The sequence below is a fragment of the Rhinoderma darwinii genome, unplaced genomic scaffold, assembly GCF_050947455.1.
Source record: "Rhinoderma darwinii isolate aRhiDar2 unplaced genomic scaffold, aRhiDar2.hap1 Scaffold_106, whole genome shotgun sequence".
NCBI lineage: Eukaryota > Metazoa > Chordata > Amphibia > Anura > Rhinodermatidae > Rhinoderma > Rhinoderma darwinii.
This window is the reverse complement of record NW_027461945.1, coordinates 1,942,501-1,969,890: the sequence shown is the minus strand read 5'-3', so window position 1 is coordinate 1,969,890 and position 27,390 is coordinate 1,942,501. Positions and strand designations below refer to the sequence as shown.

At 43.4% G+C, this 27,390-nt stretch overlaps 1 pseudogene; it reads left to right on the top strand.

The window, feature by feature from the left end:
• The first annotated feature begins 239 nt into the window (after positions 1-239).
• The window catches only part of LOC142698993 (EGF domain-specific O-linked N-acetylglucosamine transferase-like), a 56,253-nt pseudogene continuing 29,102 nt past the window's right edge, over positions 240-27,390 (top strand).

The window sequence follows — 27,390 nt, the reverse complement described above, 5'->3', positions numbered from 1 at the left end:
TGCAGAGAGCGTTTCCTGCATTACACAGACAGCTCATTGACTTCAATGGAAACTGTGTAATGCCTCATTTCTCCAGTGGTGGTGCTGCAGGGAAATTGAACACTTCCTGACCGTTTCCCACAAGATTTGAGCAGGTCGCTGGGGGTATCATGTCATCAGACTATCATCAGGGAACCTTTATTTTCCGTTTGTGTATTCTTCATTTTTTCTTAATGTTTTGCGTTGTGTTTTATTTCCAGAAGCTGAGCGCTGTCATGGTCTATACAATCTCTGGACTATTACTACATAGTAAACCTTGCTGCTCAAAGCCTGATTGTCTCTGCAGACCAGAATGTCTCTTCCCTGTTTTATCAGAAGATCAATCTACCAGCCGGGCACTTACCCTACTTCTTGCACAATAACCAGGATATGGCCAGATCCTGCAGTCAGGACCCCCACTGTCCTTTTAGAGTAAGTCCTACCATACCTAAGCCTAAGACCTTATTCACACGACAGGGTTTTCCGGCCGTTACACGGCCGCCGTAGGAACAATAGACCCCCTAATGGGTCTATTCACACGACCGATTTTTTGCCGGCCGTCAAAAAATGGGACATGCCCTATTTTCGGCCGTTCACCCGGCTCCCATAGAAGTCTATGTAGCCGGGTTATACACGGCCATCACTTGAATGTGCTACAAGTGACGGCCGTGTCTTCCGTTGCTCGCTCTCTCCTCCTTCTGCATGTGAGGTTTTATTTTTGCTTCCTGTAGGAGTGGAATCCCCAATCCCCGGCCACAGCTTCGGCAATGTTGTGGCCGGAGATTCTGCTCCAGGAGCAGTCCGTGATTTCACTGTGTCCATATATGGACATAGTGACGCCACAGACTTCTGAAGCGGAATCCCCTGCGATGTGGTCGGGGATTCCGCTCCAGGAGAACTCCCTGCCTTCACTATCCATATATGGACACCTGACGTCAGGGACTTCTGAAGCGGAATCCCCACCGCTGTGGCCGGGGATTCCGATCCAGGAGAAGTCCCTCACTTCACTGTCCATATATGGACAGTGAAGTGAGGGACATCTCCTGGAGCCGTCCCCTACATGAAAGTAGGGGGGGGTGCCATCTATGGGGGGTGACTATATGTACAAGGGGGCTGTGTGGCATTACCGACAGGGGGGCTGTGTGGCATTACCGACAGGGGGGCTGTGTGGCATTACCGACAGGGGGGCTGTGTGGCATTGCCGACAGGGGGGCTGTGTGGCACTGCCGACAGGGGGTTTGTGTGGCACTGCCGACAGGGGGGTTGTGTGGCACTGCCGACAGGGGGGTTGTGTGGCACTGCCGACAGGGGGGTTGTGTGGCACTGGCGACAGGGGGGCTGTGTGGCATTGCTTACAGGAGGGCTGTGTGGCATTACCTACAGGGGGCTGTGTGGCACTAGCTACAAGGGTGTCTGTGTGGCATTACCTACAGAGGGAAGTGTGTGGCAAAAAAATTACAAATGAAATTCATCCGATTTTAAAACGGACAGGGAGTAAAACGGATACAAAATCGGCTGTTAAAAATGGCAACACGGCCCGGAACGGAACCCCTCAACAGAAAGCAACGCTGATGTGAACAGGCCTAACTGTTCTGTTGAGAAACAGGTATTGGGTATCTTTCAATCCTTTGTTCCTTGGAGATAAACAGTATAGTAAACGGTTGTTTAGTTGCCGCTTATCTCTTTTTCCTATAGCAAGGTTATGGAGCAGTCGGGGGAGTTCGCTGTCCCATACATGACGCCATTTGTGCTTTATGTGGTCTGTATACAGATGTAGCCGTCTTTATCTTGACTTTTAACACGTTAAATACACAGTGGCAAGACAGTTTAAGGGTATGTTCACACGATTAACAAAATACGTCTGAAAATACGGAGCTGTTTTCAAGGGAAAACAGCCCCTGATTTTCAAATGTTTTTTGAGCAACTCGCGTTTTTCGCTGCATTTTCTACGGCCGTTTTTGGAGCTTTTTTTCAATAGAGACTATGAGAAAACGGCTCCAAAAACGTCCCAAGAAGTGTCCTGCACTTCTTTTGACGAGCCGTCATTTTACGCGCCGTAAGATGACAGCTCGTCTGCACAGAACATCATAAGACCCATTGCAAGCAATGGGCAGATGTTTGCCGACGTATTGGAGCCGTCTTTTCAGGCGTAATTCGTAAAACGCCTCCATTACGTCTGAAAAGAGGTCGTGTGCACATACCCTTACCTTACCTTTTCAATGGCTTTTGTTGTGTGAGCTCACACTGCAGCAAGTTATCAGTCAAGATAAACGTGGCTACATCTGTACATAGTGGAGAACATGTAAAAAGGCTTCTTACAGGTAATGTGTGCTTGTAGACAAGGAGAGACCCGGATCCTTAGAAATCAGTCTGTGATTTTTCTCTCTCAGCTCATGAAGGGTTTTGTATCTTTGTGGAATTCCTGACACAACTAGATTCCTGCTGGGGTTATGAGAAGTCGTGCAGGAAGGAGCGCAGGTTCAGTTATCCGGTCTGTGACCAGGTCGACGCTGGTTGGTATGTGCTTGTTTTACATCCTAAGGCTCCATGCACACGACCGTACATTTCATCCGTAATTACGGACCCATTAATTTCTATGGCCGACGGACACCTTCCCATATATTTACGGGACAATGTCCGTGCCGTAGAAACCTTCCATAAAACATAGGACATGTCCTATTTTTTTATTTTACGTACCGTGCTCCCATACTTTATAATGGACCACGGCCTGCAAATTTCAGACCGTGATTACGGGCACGGTCATGTACATGGGGCCCGAGACACTATTTTATAACTTTTGTTTCATTAGTAACATGTAATAAAAATGATCTCTAGAATCTCTTCACTAAAGGTCTGGATACTGGAATCTTAAAGGGCAATACTACCCCAGTTCTACATGGATACAGTCAGCCTAAATATCTGTATCGGGGGTGTACACATGATTTTGTAAAGGAGGGGGGATTTTTACATGTTACGCGGAGCGCGCAGACACTTGATAGACACAAGAAAATCCCAGTCACATGGTGCAGGATATATTTATCATATGACTCTATAATGATTGCCCCAAAGCCATAGGAAAACTGCATTTTGGCGACAGACACACTTTAGAAATATATAATCTCGCTATACAGCACACAAATAAATCAGTAAGAGCTAGAGTGCCCATGATGGTAGCGCCATCAATGCCAGATTAGTGCCACCTGTACAATGTAGTACCATGCAGAGTGCCACTCATACACAATAGGGTCTGCAGAATATAGCCGTATAATCTGTGGTGGTCTTGGGCAGTAATGGCTACATTCCGGGTGATCTACGGTGGTGACGTAACTGTGTCACTACCATTTTGTGTTACATTTTACCCATGCACAGTAAGACCAAGTTCACATGAAGTTTTTAGTTTTTTGGCGCGGTTTTTGACGCAGAAACCGCTTCGGAAAACGCCTCCCATTGATTTTAATGGGAGGAGAGCAGAAAAAAGCGCTCTCGGGAAAAAGAACCGTCATGCCCTTTCTTTAGGCGTTTCCATCTCTGACCTCCCATTGACATCATGGCGCTTAATGGCCGCGGCCGAAAAACGCAGCAAAAACTGCGGCAAGTGTTATGCCGACACGTCAAAATCTGCCTCAAATTTTCAGAAGGAATTTTGAGGCAGATTTTTCCACCTGCAAAAAAACTCTGTGTGAACAGGGCCTTCTAGGTAGAAATCTGTCAATCAGCGGCGAGTGGGCGGAGGTAGCAGCAGCTCGTAAATAATGGTGTCTTTTCTATAGCGGTGGTGAAGTTCTTCAAAACAGCTTCACTTTAGCAAATAAGTGACAGACAGCAGAAATCAGTGTGTCTGTCAGTACATTATGATGCCCTAAGTGAGCAGCATAATGTAGATGACAGGTTCCCTTTAAATGATAACATTCTGGCTGCTTTCAGCTGCCACTAGAGGGAGCACACGGTGTACAAATTTATAAAGCTCCTATTGAAGTCATTGGGAACTGTATGATTACAACTGCATCCAGCTCCCCCTGGTGGCAACTTCTGTAATCATTCAGGAGAGACTGAGACAGTGAAAGGTCTATATGGCAAGTTATTCTCCAGCCCTCTGGGCATCTTGTGGGCATTATTGCAGCCATTAGTACAGCGTTTATAGGGTCGCTAGAAGATGCTCAGTAGAGATGTTGGTGCAGATATCTTGGCATGTAAGAAATATGTATAACAAGTAATGACTCCAGCCGTTATTCCATGATTAATGTGATCTTGTTCCCCTGGGGCAAAGAACTTGGAAGGCGCTCAAGAAGTATTTTGGAGACAGGCAGACTTTGGTTACGTTATGGAGCGTTTGGCTGAAGCACAAGTCTTCTGTCATCCACGTGAGCAGGTCGGTCTGTCTTGTGCGTTGCTTCTTCTGACTGGTAATCCAGATTGTCTGACATGTCTCTTTATTACAGGGAGACTCTCTCTTGGCCTGTTCCCGCCACCTCCTGCACTGCCGAGCCACCAACCTTTATTTGGACTTACGAAATCCTAGACGATCACAAGACAGGTCTGTAGTGCTTCATATTGAACTATTGGTCCAGTTGACAATAATATTAAAAATAATATTTAAACACATTGAAGGGGATGTCTGTTTTAAAATATATATATATATATTTTTAATTACTTTATTAGGGAATTCTGAGTTATTGGTGTAGTCCCTCATTCAGGATCCTCGTCTATTAGCCAGAGCGTTAAGCGGCTTCAAAGAGCGTCCCTCACTGGAGGACCCAGCACAACAACGCATTTCACGGACAGACCATTTATTTAATTGGGAACTGTATAATGCTTCATTTCTCCTGTGGTGGCGCTGCAGGGAAATTGAACACTTTCCTCCAGGTTCCCTCTCGGATTACAGCTGATATCTGGGGGTGCTGCCACTGGACGCCCCGTAATCCGCTTATTCACTTTGGTCCCTTGGCGTTCTCCAAAGCAACCCCTTTCTAAATAGGGTTTCCAGTTTTCTATAAAAATCTCATTCACTGTATAATTAAAAGTAATGTAACCGAACAATGTGTTCAGTGCCTCAATTTCTTACCATTTTTAAGATCTGTGATTGCTGTCACTGAATGGCAAACAAAGATACATAGCCCGTTAATGGTTTATTCACACACGGCAGATTTTTTGCAAGCCCCATTCAGATGAACGGGACATTGTCAGAAATTTCTACAACAAATCTGCCATGTGTGAATATATCCCCTCAGCCTATCCGTGCCCCCTCTATTAATGATCCATGAATGTGTGTGCAGGGCGTGATCAAGACAGATTCAGCCTCTGATTATAAGCAATATTTCCAATTACTTTAAGCAAGCAGAGATCTTAAATGGTAGGTGGTTAAAACAAAAAGTATAATAGATTGTTTTTAACTTTTCATTATAAATCTAATTGCCCAATGATCTCTGTAGTATGGAGACTAAACATGCCGATCCTCTGTTCTCCTGGGGGATAAGCCGCTGTTAGAGAGATCTTGCCGCGGTTTCTTCCCCCTCTCCCCATTTAAATAAACCGGCACAAAAATCATTTTATAGTGGGATCAGGTGAAATAGCTGTTGGCCAAACAAACACTCTGCCAACATCTATTGCATATGTATGGCCAACTTTATGCATCCATAACAGGTCAAGCTTCAGTTCCCCCATTAGGGCGGGTTCACACATGGCGGAATTCCACTTAAATTCCGCTGCGGACACTCCGCAGCGTTAATCCGCAGCGGAGCCGTTTCTCCATTGACTTTCACTTTAAATTAGCAGTGTTCGTTTACACGATGCGTACAATTCCGCTGCGGAGCATAGGCTGCGGAGCGGAATTTGGTGTCCGCAGCATGCTCTGTCTGTTGCGGAGCAGTGGCGGACTCATGGCGGAATTTCTCCATTGACTTCAATGGAGATTCAAAGTTCCGCAATGAAGTCCGCAGCTGTCATGCACATGTCATGTGTGGTGCGGATACGTCTTGCTTTTTTAACTTGACATTTCTTCATTCTGGCTGGACCTATGTATTTCTAGGTCTACAGCCAGACTGAGGAAGTCAATGGGGCTCCCGTAATGACGGGAGCGTTGCTAGGAGACGTCTGTAAATAGTCACTGTCCAGGGTGCTGAAAGAGTTAAGCGATCGGCAGTAACTGTTTCTGCACCCGGGACAGTGACTACCGATCCCAATATACATGTATCTGTAAAAAAACATATAAGTTCATACTTACCGAGAACTCCCTGCGTCTGTCTCCAGTCCGGCCTCCCAGGATGACGTTTCAGTGTAAGTGACGGCTGCAGCCAATCACAGGCAAAGCACAGGCTGCAGCGGTCACATGGACTGGCGCGTCATCCAGGGAGGTCGGGCTGGATGCCGCAAGAGGGACGCGTCACCAAGACAACGGCCGGTAAGTATGAAAATCGTTTCCTTTCACTAGGGAAAGTGCTGTCCCTTCTCTCTATCCTGCACTGATAGGGAGAAGGGAAGCACTTTTCCCGCAGTCTGCAGCCAGCAGCTAGTCCGCATCAATGTACTGCACATTTTGTGCAGATCCGCTGCAGAATCTGCAACGCAGATTCTGTGCGGCATCGATGCGGACAGTTGCGGAGGAATTCCGCCATGTGTGGTCATGCCCTAACTGTGCCCGCAGCAGCGCCCATACACTTGCATTATTCACAAGTCTGAGCTGCTCTGTCTTCACATGACAATTAGCGATTACCACTGACGGATTAGGAACTGGTCCGCGCAACAGGATCGATTCTTCATCAGTTGTTTCTACCGGGACAGCAGTGTGGTATCTGGGAATGAAGGGCAGGGCCGATTCTAGCTTCTCTGCTGCCTGAGGCGAAATTGGAAATGGCGCGCCCCCCCCCCCACAAAAAAAAAATTGTAAGTAAGAAACAACTTGCAAAACGAAACAAGAAAATTAAAGCTGTGTGAACAAAAAAATACATTAGGGCCTGTTCACATCACCGTTCGCTTCCGTTCCGAGGTTCTGTCGGGTGAACCCCGCAACGGAAAGTGAAAGTGACAGCACAGCTTCCGTTTCAGTCACCGTTGATCTCAATGTCGATGGAAACATCGCTAATGGCTTCCGTTCGTCACCATTCCGGCTGGTTTCCGGTTTTCCGACGGAATCAATAGCGGAGTCGACTACGGAACGGAATCGAACGGTGATGTGAACAGGCCCTTATTGAACATTGTTATAAACTGCAAGGTCTCATAATGCTACAGGCAATTGTGTAGTAAATATCCCTATATTGCCCCAGCTATAAATACTAGTAAACTGACCAGGGCAACGTGTATCCAAAATTCAAACACAAAAATGAAAGAACAATGTCAGTGTTCAAACCTGTGTCAGGGCTCCTTTAATGGCTCTTTACAGTCAGTATAGTAACACATGCGGCACTTTACAGTCAGTATAGTAACACATGCGGCACTTTACAGTCAGTATAGTAACGCACGCTGCACTTTACAGTCAGTATAGTAACACACGCTGCACTTTACAGTCAGTATAGTAACACATGCGGCACTTTACAGTCAGTATAGTAACGCACACTGCACTTTACAGTCAGTATAGTAACACATGCGGCACTTTACAGTCAGTATAGTAACACATGCGGCACTTTACAGTCAGTATAGTAACGCACGCTGCACTTTACAGTCAGTATAGTAACGCACGCTGCACTTTACAGTCAGTATAGTAACGCACGCTGCACTTTACAGTCAGTATAGTAACACATGCGGCACTTTACAGTCAGCATAGTAACACATGCGGCACTTTACAGTCAGTATAGTAACACACGCTGCACTTTACAGTCAGTACAGTAACACACGCGGCTCTTTACAGTCAGTATAGTAACACATGCGGCACTTTACAGTCAGCATAGTAACACATGCGGCACTTTACAGTCAGTATAGTAACACACGCTGCACTTTACAGTCAGTACAGTAACACACGCGGCTCTTTACAGTCAGTATAGTAACACATGCGGCACTTTACAGTAAGTATAGTAATGCACGCTGCACTTTACAGTCAGTATAGTAACACATGCGGCACTTTACAGTCAGTATAGTAACACATGCGGCACTTTACAGTCAGTATAGTAACACATGCGGCACTTTACAGTCAGTATAGTAACACATGCGGCACTTTACAGTCAGTATAGTAACACATGCGGCACTTTACAGTCAGCATAGTAACACATGCGGCACTTTACAGTCAGCATAGTAACACATGCGGCACTTTACAGTCAGTATAGTAACGCACGCTGCTCTTTACAGTCAGTATAGTAACGCACGCTGCACTTTACAGTCAGTATAGTAACACATGCGGCACTTTACAGTCAGTATAGTAACACACGCGGCACTTTACAGTCAGTATAGTAACGCACGCTGCACTTTACAGTCAGTATAGTAACACACGCGGCACTTTACAGTCAGTATAGTAACACATGCAGCACTTTACAGTCAGTATAGTAACACATGCTGCACTTTACAGTCAGTATAGTAACACATGCTGCACTTTACAGTCAGTATAGTAACACATGCGGCACTTTACAGTCAGTACAGTAACACACGCGGCTCTTTACAGTCAGTATAGTAACACATGCGGCACTTTACAGTCAGCATAGTAACACATGCGGCACTTTACAGTCAGTATAGTAACACACGCTGCACTTTACAGTCAGTACAGTAACACACGCGGCTCTTTACAGTCAGTATAGTAACACATGCGGCACTTTACAGTAAGTATAGTAATGCACGCTGCACTTTACAGTCAGTATAGTAACACATGCGGCACTTTACAGTCAGTATAGTAACACATGCGGCACTTTACAGTCAGTATAGTAACACATGCGGCACTTTACAGTCAGTATAGTAACACATGCGGCACTTTACAGTCAGTATAGTAACACATGCGGCACTTTACAGTCAGCATAGTAACACATGCGGCACTTTACAGTCAGCATAGTAACACATGCGGCACTTTACAGTCAGTATAGTAACGCACGCTGCTCTTTACAGTCAGTATAGTAACGCACGCTGCACTTTACAGTCAGTATAGTAACACATGCGGCACTTTACAGTCAGTATAGTAACACACGCGGCACTTTACAGTCAGTATAGTAACGCACGCTGCACTTTACAGTCAGTATAGTAACACACGCGGCACTTTACAGTCAGTATAGTAACACATGCAGCACTTTACAGTCAGTATAGTAACACATGCTGCACTTTACAGTCAGTATAGTAACACATGCTGCACTTTACAGTCAGTATAGTAACACATGCGGCACTTTACAGTCAGTATAGTAACACATGCTGCACTTTACAGTCAGTATAGTAACGCACACTGCACTTTACAGTCAGTATAGTAACACATGCTGCACTTTACAGTCAGTATAGTAACACATGCTGCACTTTACAGTCAGTATAGTAAAGCATGCTGCTCTTTACAGTCAGTATAGTAAAGCATGCTGCACTTTACAGTCAGTATAGTAACGCATGCTGCACTTTACAGTCAGTATAGTAACGCCTGCTGCACTTTACAGTCAGTATAGTAACACATGCGGCACTTTACAGTCAGTATAGTAACGCACGCTGCACTTTACAGTCAGTATAGTAACGCACGCTGCACTTTACAGTCAGTATAGTAACACATGCGGCACTTTACAGTCAGTATAGTAACACATGTGGCACTTTACAGTCAGTATAGTAACACACGCTGCACTTTACAGTCAGTATAGTAACACATGCGGCACTTTACAGTCAGTATAGTAACGCACGCTGCACTTTACAGTCAGTATAGTAACGCACGCTGCACTTTACAGTCAGTATAGTAACACATGCGGCACTTTACAGTCAGTATAGTAACACATGCTGCTCTTTACAGTCAGTATAGTAACACATGCGGCACTTTACAGTCAGTATAGTAACACATGCGGCACTTTACAGTCAGTATAGTAACACATGCGGCACTTTACAGTTAGTATAGTAACACATGCAGCACTTTACTGTCAGTATAGGAACACATGCAGCACTTTACAGTCAGTATAGTAACACACGCTGCACATTACAGTCAGTATAGTAACGCCTGCTGCACTTTACAGTCAGTATAGTAACAGATGCGGCACTTTACAGTCAGTATAGTAACGCCTGCTGCACTTTACAGTCAGTATAGTAACACATGCTGCACTTTACAGTCAGTATAGTAACACATGCTGCACTTTACAGTCAGTATAGTAACGCCTGCTGCACTTTACAGTCAGTATAGTAACAGATGCGGCACTTTACAGTCAGTATAGTAACACATGCGGCACTTTACAGTCAGTATAGTAACACATGCTGCACTTTACAGTCAGTATAGTAACACATGCTGCACTTTACAGTCAGTATAGTAACGCCTGCTGCACTTTACAGTCAGTATAGTAACACATGCGGCACTTTACAGTCAGTATAGTAACGCACGCTGCACTTTACAGTCAGTATAGTAACGCACGCTGCACTTTACAGTCAGTATAGTAACGCACGCTGCACTTTACAGTCAGTATAGTAACGCACGCTGCACTTTACAGTCAGTATAGTAACGCACGCTGCACTTTACAGTCAGTATAGTAAAGCACGCTGCACTTTACAGTCAGTATAGTAACGCACGCTGCACTTTACAGTCAGTATAGTAACAAATGCGCAACTTTACAGTCAGTATAGTAATGCATGCGGCACTTTACAGTCAGTATAGTAATGCACGCTGCACTTTACAGTCAGTATAGTAACACATGCTGCACTTTACAGTCAGTATAGTAACGCATGCGGCACTTTACAGTCAGTATAGTAACACATGCGGCACTTTACAGTCAGTATAGTAACACATGCGGCACTTTACAGTCAGTATAGTAACGCACGCTGCACTTTACAGTCAGTATAGTAACGCACGCTGCACTTTACAGTCAGTATAGTAACGGACGCTGCACTTTACAGTCAGTATAGTAACAAATACGGCACTTTACAGTCAGTATAGTAAAGCACGCTGCACTTTACAGTCAGTATAGTAACGCACGCTGCACTTTACAGTCAGTATAGTAACAAATGCGGCACTTTACAGTCAGTATAGTAACGCACGCTGCACTTTACAGTCAGTATAGTAACACATGCTGCACTTTACAGTCAGTATAGTAACGCATGCGGCACTTAACAGTCAGTATAGTAACACATGCGGCACCTTACAGTCAGTATAGGAACACATGCGGCACTTTACAGTCAGTATAGTAACGCACGCTGCACTTTACAGTCAGTATAGTAACACATGCGGCACCTTACAGTCAGTATAGTAACACATGCGGCACTTTACAGTCAGTATCGTAATGCACGCTGCACTTTACAGTCAGTATAGTAAAACATGCGGCACCTTACAGTCAGTATAGGAACACATGCGGCACTTTACAGTCAGTATAGTAATGCACGCTGCACTTTACAGTCAGTATAGTAAAACATGCGGCACTTTACAGTCAGTATAGTAACACACGCTGCACTTTACAGTCAGTATAGTAACACATGCTGCTCTGTACAGTCAGTATAGTAATACATGCTGCTCTTTACAGTCAGTATAGTAACGCACGCTGCTCTTTACAGTCAGTATAGTAACGCATGCTGCACTTTACAGTCAGTATAGTAACACATGCTGCACTTTACAGTCAGTATAGTAACACATGCTGCTCTGTACAGTCAGTATAGTAATACATGCTGCTCTTTACAGTCAGTATAGTAACGCACGCTGCTCTTTACAGTCAGTATAGTAACGCATGCTGCACTTTACAGTCAGTATAGTAACGCACGCTGCACTTTACAGTCAGTATAGTAACATGCTGCTCTTTACAGTCAGTATAGTAACACATGCTGCACTTTACAGTCAGTATAGTAACGCACACTGCACTTTACAGTCAGTATAGTAATGCATGCTGCACTTTACAGTCAGTATAGTAACGCACGCTGCACTTTACAGTCAGTATAGTAACACATGCGGCACTTTACAATCAGTATAGTAACGCACGCTGCACTTTACAGTCAGTATAGTAACACATGCAGCACATTACAGTCAGTATAGTAACACATGCTGCACTTTACAGTCAGTATAGTAACACATGTGGCACTTTACAGTCAGTATAGTAACACATGCGGCACCTTACAGTCAGTATAGTAACGCATGCGGCACTTTACAGTCAGTATAGTAACGCACGCTGCACTTTACAGTCAGTATAGTAACACATGTGGCACTTTACAGTCAGTATAGTAACACATGCGGCACTTTACAGTCAGTATAGTAATGCATGCTGCTCTTTACAGTCAGTATAGTAATGCACGCTGCACTTTACAGTCAGTATAGTAACACATGCGGCACTTTACAGTCAGTATAGTAATGCACGCTGCACTTTACAGTCAGTATAGTAACACATGCTGCACTTTACAGTGAGTATAGTAACGCATGCGGCACTTTACAGTCAGTATAGTAACGCACGCTGCACTTTACAGTCAGTATAGTAACACATGCGGCACTTTACAGTCAGTATAGTAACACATGCGGCACTTTAGAGTCAGTATAGTAATGCACGCTGCACTTTACAGTCAGTATAGTAACACATGCGGCACTTTACAGTCAGTATAGTAACACATGCGGCACTTTACAGTCAATATAGTAACACATGCGGCACATTACAGTCAGTATAGTAACACATGCGGCACTTTACAGTCAGTATAGTAACACATGCTGCTCTTTACAGTCAGTATAGTAACACATGCGGCACTTTACAGTCAGTATAGTAACACACGCTGCACTTTACAGTCAGTATAGTAACGCACGCTGCTCTTTACAGTCAGTATAGTAACACACGCGGCACTTTACAGTCAGTATAGTAACACATGCGGCACTTTACAGTCAGTATCGTAATGCACGCTGCACTTTACAGTCAGTATAGTAAAACATGCGGCACCTTACAGTCAGTATAGGAACACATGCGGCACTTTACAGTCAGTATAGTAATGCACGCTGCACTTTACAGTCAGTATAGTAAAACATGCGGCACTTTACAGTCAGTATAGTAACACACGCTGCACTTTACAGTCAGTATAGTAACACATGCTGCTCTGTACAGTCAGTATAGTAACACATGCTGCTCTTTACAGTCAGTATAGTAACGCACGCTGCTCTTTACAGTCAGTATAGTAACGCATGCTGCACTTTACAGTCAGTATAGTAACACATGCTGCACTTTACAGTCAGTATAGTAACACATGCACCACTTTACAGTCAGTATAGTAATGCACGCTGCACTTTACAGTCAGTATAGTAACGCATGCTGCACTTTACAGTCAGTATAGTAACGCACGCTGCTCTTTACAGTCAGTATAGTAACGCATGCTGCACTTTACAGTCAGTATAGTAACGCACGCTGCACTTTACAGTCAGTATAGTAACATGCTGCTCTTTACAGTCAGTATAGTAACACATGCTGCACTTTACAGTCAGTATAGTAACGCACACTGCACTTTACAGTCAGTATAGTAATGCATGCTGCACTTTACAGTCAGTATAGTAACGCACGCTGCACTTTACAGTCAGTATAGTAACACATGCGGCACTTTACAATCAGTATAGTAACGCACGCTGCACTTTACAGTCAGTATAGTAACACATGCAGCACATTACAGTCAGTATAGTAACACATGCTGCACTTTACAGTCAGTATAGTAACACATGTGGCACTTTACAGTCAGTATAGTAACACATGCGGCACCTTACAGTCAGTATAGTAACGCATGCGGCACTTTACAGTCAGTATAGTAACGCACGCTGCACTTTACAGTCAGTATAGTAACACATGTGGCACTTTACAGTCAGTATAGTAACACATGCGGCACTTTACAGTCAGTATAGTAATGCATGCTGCTCTTTACAGTCAGTATAGTAATGCACGCTGCACTTTACAGTCAGTATAGTAACACATGCGGCACTTTACAGTCAGTATAGTAATGCACGCTGCACTTTACAGTCAGTATAGTAACACACGCTGCACTTTACAGTCAGTATAGTAACACATGTGGCACTTTACAGTCAGTATAGTAACACATGCGGCACTTTACAGTCAGTATAGTAATGCATGCTGCTCTTTACAGTCAGTATAGTAATGCACGCTGCACTTTACAGTCAGTATAGTAACACATGCGGCACTTTACAGTCAGTATAGTAATGCACGCTGCACTTTACAGTCAGTATAGTAACACATGCTGCACTTTACAGTCAGTATAGTAACGCATGCGGCACTTTACAGTCAGTATAGTAACGCACGCTGCACTTTACTGTCAGTATAGGAACACATGCAGCACTTTACAGTCAGTATAGTAACACACGCTGCACATTACAGTCAGTATAGTAACGCCTGCTGCACTTTACAGTCAGTATAGTAACAGATGCGGCACTTTACAGTCAGTATAGTAACGCCTGCTGCACTTTACAGTCAGTATAGTAACACATGCTGCACTTTACAGTCAGTATAGTAACACATGCTGCACTTTACAGTCAGTATAGTAACGCCTGCTGCACTTTACAGTCAGTATAGTAACAGATGCGGCACTTTACAGTCAGTATAGTAACACATGCGGCACTTTACAGTCAGTATAGTAACACATGCTGCACTTTACAGTCAGTATAGTAACACATGCTGCACTTTACAGTCAGTATAGTAACACATGCGGCACTTTACAGTCAGTATAGTAACGCACGCTGCACTTTACAGTCAGTATAGTAACACATGCGGCACTTTACAGTCAGTATAGTAACGCCTGCTGCACTTTACAGTCAGTATAGTAACACATGCGGCACTTTACAGTCAGTATAGTAACGCACGCTGCACTTTACAGTCAGTATAGTAACGCACGCTGCACTTTACAGTCAGTATAGTAACGCACGCTGCACTTTACAGTCAGTATAGTAACGCACGCTGCACTTTACAGTCAGTATAGTAACACACGCTGCACTTTACAGTCAGTATAGTAAAGCACGCTGCACTTTACAGTCAGTATAGTAACGCACGCTGCACTTTACAGTCAGTATAGTAACAAATGCGCAACTTTACAGTCAGTATAGTAATGCATGCGGCACTTTACAGTCAGTATAGTAATGCACGCTGCACTTTACAGTCAGTATAGTAACACATGCTGCACTTTACAGTCAGTATAGTAACGCATGCGGCACTTTACAGTCAGTATAGTAACACATGCGGCACTTTACAGTCAGTATAGTAACACATGCGGCACTTTACAGTCAGTATAGTAACGCATGCGGCACTTTACAGTCAGTATAGTAACACATGCGGCACTTTACAGTCAGTATAGTAACGCACGCTGCACTTTACAGTCAGTATAGTAACGCACGCTGCACTTTACAGTCAGTATAGTAACGGACGCTGCACTTTACAGTCAGTATAGTAACAAATACGGCACTTTACAGTCAGTATAGTAAAGCACGCTGCACTTTACAGTCAGTATAGTAACGCACGCTGCACTTTACAGTCAGTATAGTAACAAATGCGGCACTTTACAGTCAGTATAGTAACAAATGCGGCACTTTACAGTCAGTATAGTAACGCACGCTGCACTTTACAGTCAGTATAGTAACACATGCTGCACTTTACAGTCAGTATAGTAACGCATGCGGCACTTAACAGTCAGTATAGTAACACATGCGGCACCTTACAGTCAGTATAGGAACACATGCGGCACTTTACAGTCAGTATAGTAACGCACGCTGCACTTTACAGTCAGTATAGTAACACATGCGGCACCTTACAGTCAGTATAGTAACACATGCGGCACTTTACAGTCAGTATCGTAATGCACGCTGCACTTTACAGTCAGTATAGTAAAACATGCGGCACCTTACAGTCAGTATAGGAACACATGCGGCACTTTACAGTCAGTATAGTAATGCACGCTGCACTTTACAGTCAGTATAGTAACACATGTGGCACTTTACAGTCAGTATAGTAACACATGCGGCACTTTACAGTCAGTATAGTAATGCATGCTGCTCTTTACAGTCAGTATAGTAATGCACGCTGCACTTTACAGTCAGTATAGTAACACATGCGGCACTTTACAGTCAGTATAGTAATGCACGCTGCACTTTACAGTCAGTATAGTAACACATGCTGCACTTTACAGTCAGTATAGTAACGCATGCGGCACTTTACAGTCAGTATAGTAACGCACGCTGCACTTTACAGTCAGTATAGTAACACATGCGGCACTTTACAGTCAGTATAGTAACACATGCGGCACTTTAGAGTCAGTATAGTAATGCACGCTGCACTTTACAGTCAGTATAGTAACACATGCGGCACTTTACAGTCAGTATAGTAACACATGCGGCACTTTACAGTCAATATAGTAACACATGCGGCACATTACAGTCAGTATAGTAACACATGCGGCACTTTACAGTCAGTATAGTAACACATGCTGCTCTTTACAGTCAGTATAGTAACACATGCGGCACTTTACAGTCAGTATAGTAACACACGCTGCACTTTACAGTCAGTATAGTAACGCACGCTGCTCTTTACAGTCAGTATAGTAACACACGCGGCACTTTACAGTCAGTATAGTAACACATGCGGCACTTTACAGTCAGTATCGTAATGCACGCTGCACTTTACAGTCAGTATAGTAAAACATGCGGCACCTTACAGTCAGTATAGGAACACATGCGGCACTTTACAGTCAGTATAGTAATGCACGCTGCACTTTACAGTCAGTATAGTAAAACATGCGGCACTTTACAGTCAGTATAGTAACACACGCTGCACTTTACAGTCAGTATAGTAACACACGCTGCTCTGTACAGTCAGTATAGTAATACATGCTGCTCTTTACAGTCAGTATAGTAACGCACGCTGCTCTTTACAGTCAGTATAGTAACGCATGCTGCACTTTACAGTCAGTATAGTAACACATGCTGCACTTTACAGTCAGTATAGTAACACATGCTGCTCTGTACAGTCAGTATAGTAATACATGCTGCTCTTTACAGTCAGTATAGTAACGCACGCTGCTCTTTACAGTCAGTATAGTAACGCATGCTGCACTTTACAGTCAGTATAGTAACGCACGCTGCACTTTACAGTCAGTATAGTAACATGCTGCTCTTTACAGTCAGTATAGTAACACATGCTGCACTTTACAGTCAGTATAGTAACGCACACTGCACTTTACAGTCAGTATAGTAATGCATGCTGCACTTTACAGTCAGTATAGTAACGCACGCTGCACTTTACAGTCAGTATAGTAACACATGCGGCACTTTACAATCAGTATAGTAACGCACGCTGCACTTTACAGTCAGTATAGTAACACATGCAGCACATTACAGTCAGTATAGTAACACATGCTGCACTTTACAGTCAGTATAGTAACACATGTGGCACTTTACAGTCAGTATAGTAACACATGTGGCACTTTACAGTCAGTATAGTAACACATGCGGCACTTTACAGTCAGTATAGTAATGCATGCTGCTCTTTACAGTCAGTATAGTAATGCACGCTGCACTTTACAGTCAGTATAGTAACACATGCGGCACTTTACAGTCAGTATAGTAATGCACGCTGCACTTTACAGTCAGTATAGTAACACATGCTGCACTTTACAGTCAGTATAGTAACGCATGCGGCACTTTACAGTCAGTATAGTAACGCACGCTGCACTTTACAGTCAGTATAGTAACACATGCGGCACTTTACAGTCAGTATAGTAACACATGCGGCACTTTAGAGTCAGTATAGTAATGCACGCTGCACTTTACAGTCAGTATAGTAACACATGCGGCACTTTACAGTCAGTATAGTAACACATGCGGCACTTTACAGTCAATATAGTAACACATGCGGCACATTACAGTCAGTATAGTAACACATGCGGCACTTTACAGTCAGTATAGTAACACATGCTGCTCTTTACAGTCAGTATAGTAACACATGCGGCACTTTACAGTCAGTATAGTAACACACGCTGCACTTTACAGTCAGTATAGTAACGCACGCTGCTCTTTACAGTCAGTATAGTAACACACGCGGCACTTTACAGTCAGTATAGTAACGCACGCTGCACTTTACAGTCAGTATAGTAACACATGCGGCACTTTACAGTCAGTATAGTAACGCACGCTGCACTTTACAGTCAGTATAGTAACACATGCTGATCTTTACAGTCAGTATAGTAATGCATGCGTCACTTTACAGTCAGTATAGTAACGCACTCTGCAGTTTACAGTCAGTATAGTAACACATGCAGCACTTTACAGTCAGTATAGTAATGCATGCGGCACTTTACAGTCAGTATAGTAACGCACGCTGCACTTTACAGTCAGTATAGTAACGCACGCTGCACTTTACAGTCAGTATAGTAACGCAAGCTGCACTTTACAGTAAGTATAGTAACACATGCAGCACTTTACAGTCAGTATAGTAACACATGCTGCACTTTACAGTCAGTATAGTAACACATGCTGCACTTTACAGTCAGTATAGTAACGCCTGCTGCACTTTACAGTCAGTATAGTAACACATGCGGCACTTTACAGTCAGTATAATAACGCACGCTGCACTTTACAGTCAGTATAGTAACACATGCTGCACTTTACAGTCAGTATAGTAACACATGCTGCACTTTACAGTCAGTATAGTAACGCCTGCTGCACTTTACAGTCAGTATAGTAACACATGCGGCACTTTACAGTCAGTATAGTAACACATGCTGCACTTTACAGTCAGTATAGTAACACATGCTGCACTTTACAGTCAGTATAGTAACACATGCGGCACTTTACAGTCAGTATAGTAATGCATGCAGCACTTTACAGTCAGTATAGTAACGCACGCTGCACTTTACAGTCAGTAAAGTAACACATGCGGCACTTTACAGTCAGTATAGTAACGCATGCTGCACTTTACAGTCAGTATAGTAACGCACGCTGCTCTTTACAGTCAGTATAGTAACACATGCGGCACTTTACAATCAGTATAGTAACACATGCGCCACTTTACAGTCAGTATAGTAACACATGCGGCACTTTATAGTCAGTATAGTAATGCACGCTGCACTTTACAGTCAGTATAGTAACACACGCGGCACTTTACAGTCAGTATAGTAACGCACACTGCACTTTACAGTCAGTATAGTAACGCACGCTGCACTTTACAGTCAGTATAGTAAAGCATGCTGCTCTTTACAGTCAGTATAGTAAAGCATGCTGCTCTTTACAGTCAGTATAGTAACGCATGCTGCACTTTACAGTCAGTATAGTAACGCATGCTGCACTTTACAGTCAGTATAGTAACGCATGCTGCACTTTACAGTCAGTATAGTAACGCCTGCTGCACTTTACAGTCAGTATAGTAACACATGCGGCACTTTACAGTCAGTATAGTAACGCACGCTGCACTTTACAGTCAGTATAGTAACGCATGCTGCACTTTACAGTCAGTATAGTAACGCACGCTGCACTTTACAGTCAGTATAGTAACACATGCTGCACTTTACAGTCAGTATAGTAACACACGCTGCACTTTACAGTCAGTATAGTAACGGACGCTGCACTTTACAGTCAGTATAGTAACAAATACGGCACTTTACAGTCAGTATAGTAAAGCACGCTGCACTTTACAGTCAGTATAGTAACGCACGCTGCTCTTTACAGTCAGTATAGTAACACATGCGGCACTTTACAATCAGTATAGTAACACATGCACCACTTTACAGTCAGTATAGTAACACATGCACCACTTTACAGTCAGTATAGTAACACATGCGGCACTTTATAGTCAGTATAGTAACGCACGCTGCACTTTACAGTCAGTATAGTAACACATGCGGCACTTTACAGTCAGTATAGTAATGCATGCGGCACTTTACAGTCAGTATAGTAATGCATGCGGCACTTTACAGTCAGTATAGTAATGCACGCTGCACTTTACCGTCAGTATAGTAACACATGCTGCACTTTACAGTCAGTATAGTAACGCATGCGGCACTTTACAGTCAGTATAGTAACGCACGCTGCACTTTACAGTCAGTATAGTAACACATGCGGCACTTTACAGTCAGTATAGTAACACATGCGGCACTTTACAGTCAGTATAGTAACACATGCGGCACTTTACAGTCAGTATAGTAACGCACGCTGCACTTTACAGTCAGTATAGTAACGCACGCTGCACTTTACAGTCAGTATAGTAACGGACGCTGCACTTTACAGTCAGTATAGTAACGCACGCTGCACTTTACAGTCAGTATAGTAACAAATGCGGCACTTTACAGTCAGTATAGTAATGCATGCGGCACTTTACAGTCAGTATAGTAATGCACGCTGCACTTTACAGTCAGTATAGTAACACATGCGGCACTTTACAGTCAGTATAGTAATGCATGCGGCACTTTACAGTCAGTATAGTAATGCACGCTGCACTTTACAGTCAGTATAGTAACACATGCTGCACTTTACAGTCAGTATAGTAACGCATGCGGCACTTTACAGTCAGTATAGTAACGCACGCTGCACTTTACAGTCAGTATAGTAACACATGCGGCACTTTACAGTCAGTATAGTAACACATGCGGCACTTTACAGTCAGTATAGTAACACATGCGGCACTTTACAGTCAGTATAGTAACGCACGCTGCACTTTACAGTCAGTATAGTAACGCACGCTGCACTTTACATTCAGTATAGTAACGGACGCTGCACTTTACAGTCAGTATAGTAACACACGCTGCACTTTACAGTCAGTATAGTAACAAATGCGGCACTTTACAGTCAGTATAGTAACACATGCTGCACTTTACAGTCAGTATAGTAACGCATGCGGCACTTTACAGTCAGTATAGTAACGCACGCTGCACTTTACAGTCAGTATAGTAACGCATGCGGTACTTAACAGTCAGTATAGTAACACATGCGGCACCTTACAGTCAGTATAGGAACACATGCGGCACTTTACAGTCAGTATAGTAACACACGCGGCATTTTACAGTCAGTATAGTAACGCACGCTGCACTTTACAGTCAGTATAGTAACACATGCGGCACTTTACAGTCAGTATAGTAACACATGCGGCACTTTACAGTCAGTATAGTAACACATGCGGCACTTTACAGTCAGTATAGTAACGCACGCTGCACTTTACAGTCAGTATAGTAACGGACGCTGCACTTTACAGTCAGTATAGTAACACATGCAGCACTTTACAGTCAGTATAGTAACAAATGCGGCACTTTACAGTCAGTATAGTAAAGCACGCTGCACTTTACAGTCAGTATAGTAACGCACGCTGCACTTTACAGTCAGTATAGTAACAAATGCGTCACTTTACAGTCAGTATAGTAACAAATGCGGCACTTTACAGTCAGTATAGTAACGCACGCTGCACTTTACAGTCAGTATAGTAACACATGCGGCACTTTACAGTCAGTATAGTAACACATGCGGCACTTTACAGTCAGTATAGTAACGCATGCGGCACTTTACAGTCAGTATAGTAACGCATGCTGCACTTTAAGTCAGTATAGTAACGCATGCGGTACTTAACAGTCAGTATAGTAACACATGCGGCACCTTACAGTCAGTATAGGAACACATGCGGCACTTTACAGTCAGTATAGTAACACACGCGGCATGTTACAGTCAGTATAGTAACGCACGCTGCACTTTACAGTCAGTATAGTAACACATGCGGCACTTTACAGTCAGTATAGTAACACATGCGGCACTTTACAGTCAGTACAGTAACACATGCGGCACTTTACAGTCAGTATAGTAACACATGCTGCACTTTACAGTCAGTATAGTAACACATGCGGCACTTTACAGTCAGTATAGTAACGCCTGCTGCACTTTACAGTCAGTATAGTAACACATGCTGCACTTTACAGTCAGTATAGTAACGCATGCGGCACTTTACAGTCAGTATAGTAACGCATGCGGCACTTTACAGTCAGTATAGTAACGCACGCGGCACTTTACAGTCAGTATAGTAACACACGCGGCACTTTACAGTCAGTATAGTAACACATGCGGCACTTTACAGTCAGTACAGTAACACATGCGGCACTTTACAGTCAGTATAGTAACGCATGCTGCACTTTACAGTCAGTATAGTAACACATGCGGCACTTTACAGTCAGTATAGGAACACATGCGGCACTTTACAGTCAGTATAGTAACACATGCTGCACTTTACAGTCAGTATAGTAACGCCTGCTGCACTTTACAGTCAGTATAGTAACACATGCGGCACTTTACAGTCAGTATAGTAACACATGCGGCACTTTACAGTCAGTATAGTAACGCACGCTGCACTTTACAGTCAGTATAGTAACACATGCGGCACTTTACAGTCAGTATAGGAACACATGCGGCACTTTACAGTCAGTATAGGAACACACGCTGCACTTTACATTCAGTATAGTAACGCCTGCTGCACTTTACAGTCAGTATAGTAACACATGCGGCACTTTACAGTCAGTATAGTAACACATGCGGCACTTTACAGTCAGTATAGTAACGCATGCTGCACTTTACAGTCAGTATAGTAACACATGCGGCACTTTACAGTCAGTATAGGAACACATGCGGCACTTTACAGTCAGTATAGTAACACACGCTGCACTTTACATTCAGTATAGTAACACATGCAGCACTTTACAGTCAGTATAGTAACACACGCTGCACTTTACAGTCAGTATAGTAACACATGCGGCACTTTACAGTCAGTATAGTAACACATGCAGCACTTTACAGTCAGTATAGTAACACATGCAGCACTTTACAGTCAGTATAGTAACACACGCTGCACTTTACAGTCAGTATAGTAACACACGCGGCACTTTACAGTCAGTATAGTAACACATGCGGCACTTTACAGTCAGTATAGTAACACATGCAGCACTTTACAGTCAGTATAGTAACACATGCAGCACTTTACAGTCAGTATAGTAACACATGCGGCACTTTACAGTCAGTATAGTAACACATGCGGCAATTTACAGTCAGTATAGTAACACATGCTGCACTTTACAGTCAGTATAGTAACACATGCTGCACTTTACAGTCAGTATAGTAACACATGCGGCACTTTACAGTCAGTACAGTAACACATGCGGCACTTTACAGTCAGTATAGTAACACATGCTGCACTTTACAGTCAGTATAGTAACACATGCGGCACTTTACAGTCAGTATAGTAACGCCTGCTGCACTTTACAGTCAGTATAGTAACACATGCTGCACTTTACAGTCAGTATAGTAACGCATGCGGCACTTTACAGTCAGTATAGTAACGCATGCGGCACTTTACAGTCAGTATAGTAACGCACGCGGCACTTTACAGTCAGTATAGTAACACACGCGGCACTTTACAGTCAGTATAGTAACACATGCGGCACTTTACAGTCAGTACAGTAACACATGCGGCACTTTACAGTCAGTATAGTAACGCATGCTGCACTTTACAGTCAGTATAGTAACACATGCGGCACTTTACAGTCAGTATAGGAACACATGCGGCACTTTACAGTCAGTATAGTAACACATGCTGCACTTTACAGTCAGTATAGTAACGCCTGCTGCACTTTACAGTCAGTATAGTAACACATGCGGCACTTTACAGTCAGTATAGTAACACATGCGGCACTTTACAGTCAGTATAGTAACACATGCGGCACTTTACAGTCAGTATAGTAACACATGCTGCACTTTACAGTCAGTATAGTAACACATGCGGCACTTTACAGTCAGTATAGGAACACATGCGGCACTTTACAGTCAGTATAGGAACACACGCTGCACTTTACATTCAGTATAGTAACGCCTGCTGCACTTTACAGTCAGTATAGTAACACATGCGGCACTTTACAGTCAGTATAGTAACACATGCGGCACTTTACAGTCAGTATAGTAACGCATGCTGCACTTTACAGTCAGTATAGTAACACATGCGGCACTTTACAGTCAGTATAGGAACACATGCGGCACTTTACAGTCAGTATAGTAACACACGCTGCACTTTACATTCAGTATAGTAACACATGCAGCACTTTACAGTCAGTATAGTAACACACGCTGCACTTTACAGTCAGTATAGTAACACATGCGGCACTTTACAGTCAGTATAGTAACACATGCAGCACTTTACAGTCAGTATAGTAACACATGCAGCACTTTACAGTCAGTATAGTAACACACGCTGCACTTTACAGTCAGTATAGTAACACACGCGGCACTTTACAGTCAGTATAGTAACACATGCGGCACTTTACAGTCAGTATAGTAACACATGCAGCACTTTACAGTCAGTATAGTAACACATGCAGCACTTTACAGTCAGTATAGTAACACATGCGGCACTTTACAGTCAGTATAGTAACACATGCGGCAATTTACAGTCAGTATAGTAACACATGCTGCACTTTACAGTCAGTATAGTAACACATGCTGCACTTTACAGTCAGTATAGTAACACATGCGGCACTTTACAGTCAGTATAGTAACGCATGCGGCACTTTACAGTCAGTATAGTAACGCATGTTGACTTTCTTTCTGTCCACGTCTGTTGGATCTGTACAACCAATCCGTAATATTTGTAAACCGAAACTGCACAGACCAGAATAGGAATGAATGTGATCATCGAGCCAGTAATATAATCTGAAAACTATTCACTGCATGTTCAGGTCTTAAAGAGGCTCTGTCACCAGATTTTGCAACCCCTATCTCCTATTGCAGCAGATCGGCGCTGCAATGTAGATAAGAGTAACGTTTTTTGTTTTTTTTTAAAACGAGCATTTTTGGCCAAGTTATGACCGTTTTTATATTTATGCAAATGAGGCTTTCTAAAGTACATCGGGGCGTGTTTACTTCTTTTACTAGCTGGGCGTTGTGAATGGGAGTGTATGATGCTGACGAATCAGCATCATCCACTTCTCTTCGTTACCACCCAGCTTCTGGCAGTTCACAGACACACAGCGTGTCCTCGCGAGATCACGCTGTGACGTCACTCACTTCCTGCCCCAGGTCCTGCATCGTGTCGGACGAGCGAGGACACATCGGCACCAGAGGCTACAGTTGATTCTGCAACAGCATCGGCGTTTACAGGTAAGTTGATGTAGCTACTTACCTGCAAACGCTGATGCTGCTGCAGAATCAACTGTAGCCTCTGGTGCCGATGTGTCCTCGCTCGTCCGACACGATGCAGAACTTGGGGCAGGAAGTGAGTGATGTCACAGCGTGATCTCGCGAGGACACGCTGTGTGTCTGTGAACAGCCAGAAGCTGGGTGTTGTGAAGAGAAGTGGATGATGCTGATTCGTCAGCATCATACACTCCCATTCACAACGCCCAGCTAGTAAAAGAAGTAAAAACGCCCAGATGTACGCACATAATACACGCCCACTTGTACTTTTGCAAGCCTCATTTGCATAAATACAAAAATGGTCATAACTTGGCCAAAAATGCTCGTTTAAAAAAAAACAAAACGTTACTCGTATCTACATTGCAGCGCCGATCTGCTGCAATAGCAGAAAGGGGTTGCAAAATCTGGTGACAGAGCCTCTTTAAAGGGGTTGTCCCAAGATTAAATGTTATCCCCTGTCTACAGGACAGGACATAACATGCTGATCAGTGGGGCTCCCTCGTACCCCTGAGTTAATGACGCTGCAGGTCAAGCATACACCCTGCTGCTCCAGTTACTCAGGGGTACAAGGGACCACCGTTCCAGTTATCAGTGGGGGGTCCCAGTGGTCAGACCCCCATCGATCAGCATGTTATGTCCTGTCCTGTAGACAGGGGATAACATTTAATCTTGGAACAACCCCTTTAACTGCAAGCGGCAAAAATGTATATTTAGAAAAAAAGGCATATGGAACAGAAGCAAAGCAAAAAATAAACTGTGCACAACCTATAAATAAATATGTACCAGCAGTGTATATACCGCACAGATCAATATATAGCAGCAGTGTATATACCGCACAGATCCATATATAGCAGCAGTGTATATACCGCACAGATCCATATATAGCAGCAGTGTATATACCGCTCTGATCCATATATAGCAGCAGTGTATATACCGCACAGATCCATATATAGCAGCAGTGAATATACCGCACAGATCCATATATAGCAGCAGTGTATACACCGCACAGATCCATATATAGCAGCAGTGAATATACCGCTCTGATCCATATATAGCAGCAGTGTATATACCGCACAGATCCATATATAGCAGCAGTGAATATACCGCGCATATAAATATATACCAGCAGTGTATATACCGCTCTGATCCATATATAGCAGCAGTGTATATACCGCACAGATCCATATATAGCAGCAGTGAATATACCGCACAGATCCATATATAGCAGCAGTGTATATACCGCACAGATCCATATATAGCAGCAGTGAATATACCGCACAGATCCATATATAGCAGCAGTGTATATACCGCACAGATCCATATAAAGCAGCAGTGTATATGCCGCACAGATCCATATATAGCAGCAGTGTATATACCGCACAGATCCATATATAGCAGCAGTGTATATACCGCACAGATCCATATAAAGCAGCAGTGAATATACCGCACAGATCCATATATAGCAGTGAATATACCGCACATATAAATATATACCAGCAGTGAATATACCGCACAGATCCATATATAGCAGCAGTGTATATACCGCACAGATCCATATATAGCAGCAGTGTATATACCGCTCTGATCCATATATAGCAGCAGTGAATATACCGCACATATAAATATATACCAGCAGTGTATATACCGCACAGATCCATATATAGCAGCAGTGAATATACCGCACAGATCCATATATAGCAGCAGTGTATATACCGCACAGATCCATATATAGCAGCAGTGAATATACCGCACAGATCCATATATAGCAGCAGTGAATATACCGCACAGATTCATATATAGCAGCAGTGTATATACCGCTCTGATCCATTTATAGCAGCAGTGTATATACCGCACAGATCCATATATAGCAGCAGTGAATATACCGCGCATATAAATATATACCAGCAGTGTATATACCGCTCTGATCCATATATAGCAGCAGTGTATATACCGCACAGATCCATATATAGCAGCAGTGTATATACCGCTCTGATCCATATATAGCAGCAGTGTATATACCGCTCTGATCCATATATAGCAGCAGTGTATATACCGCACAGATCCATATATAGCAGCAGTGTATATACCGCACAGATCCATATATAGCAGCAGTGAATATACCGCAGATTCATATATAGCAGCAGTGTATA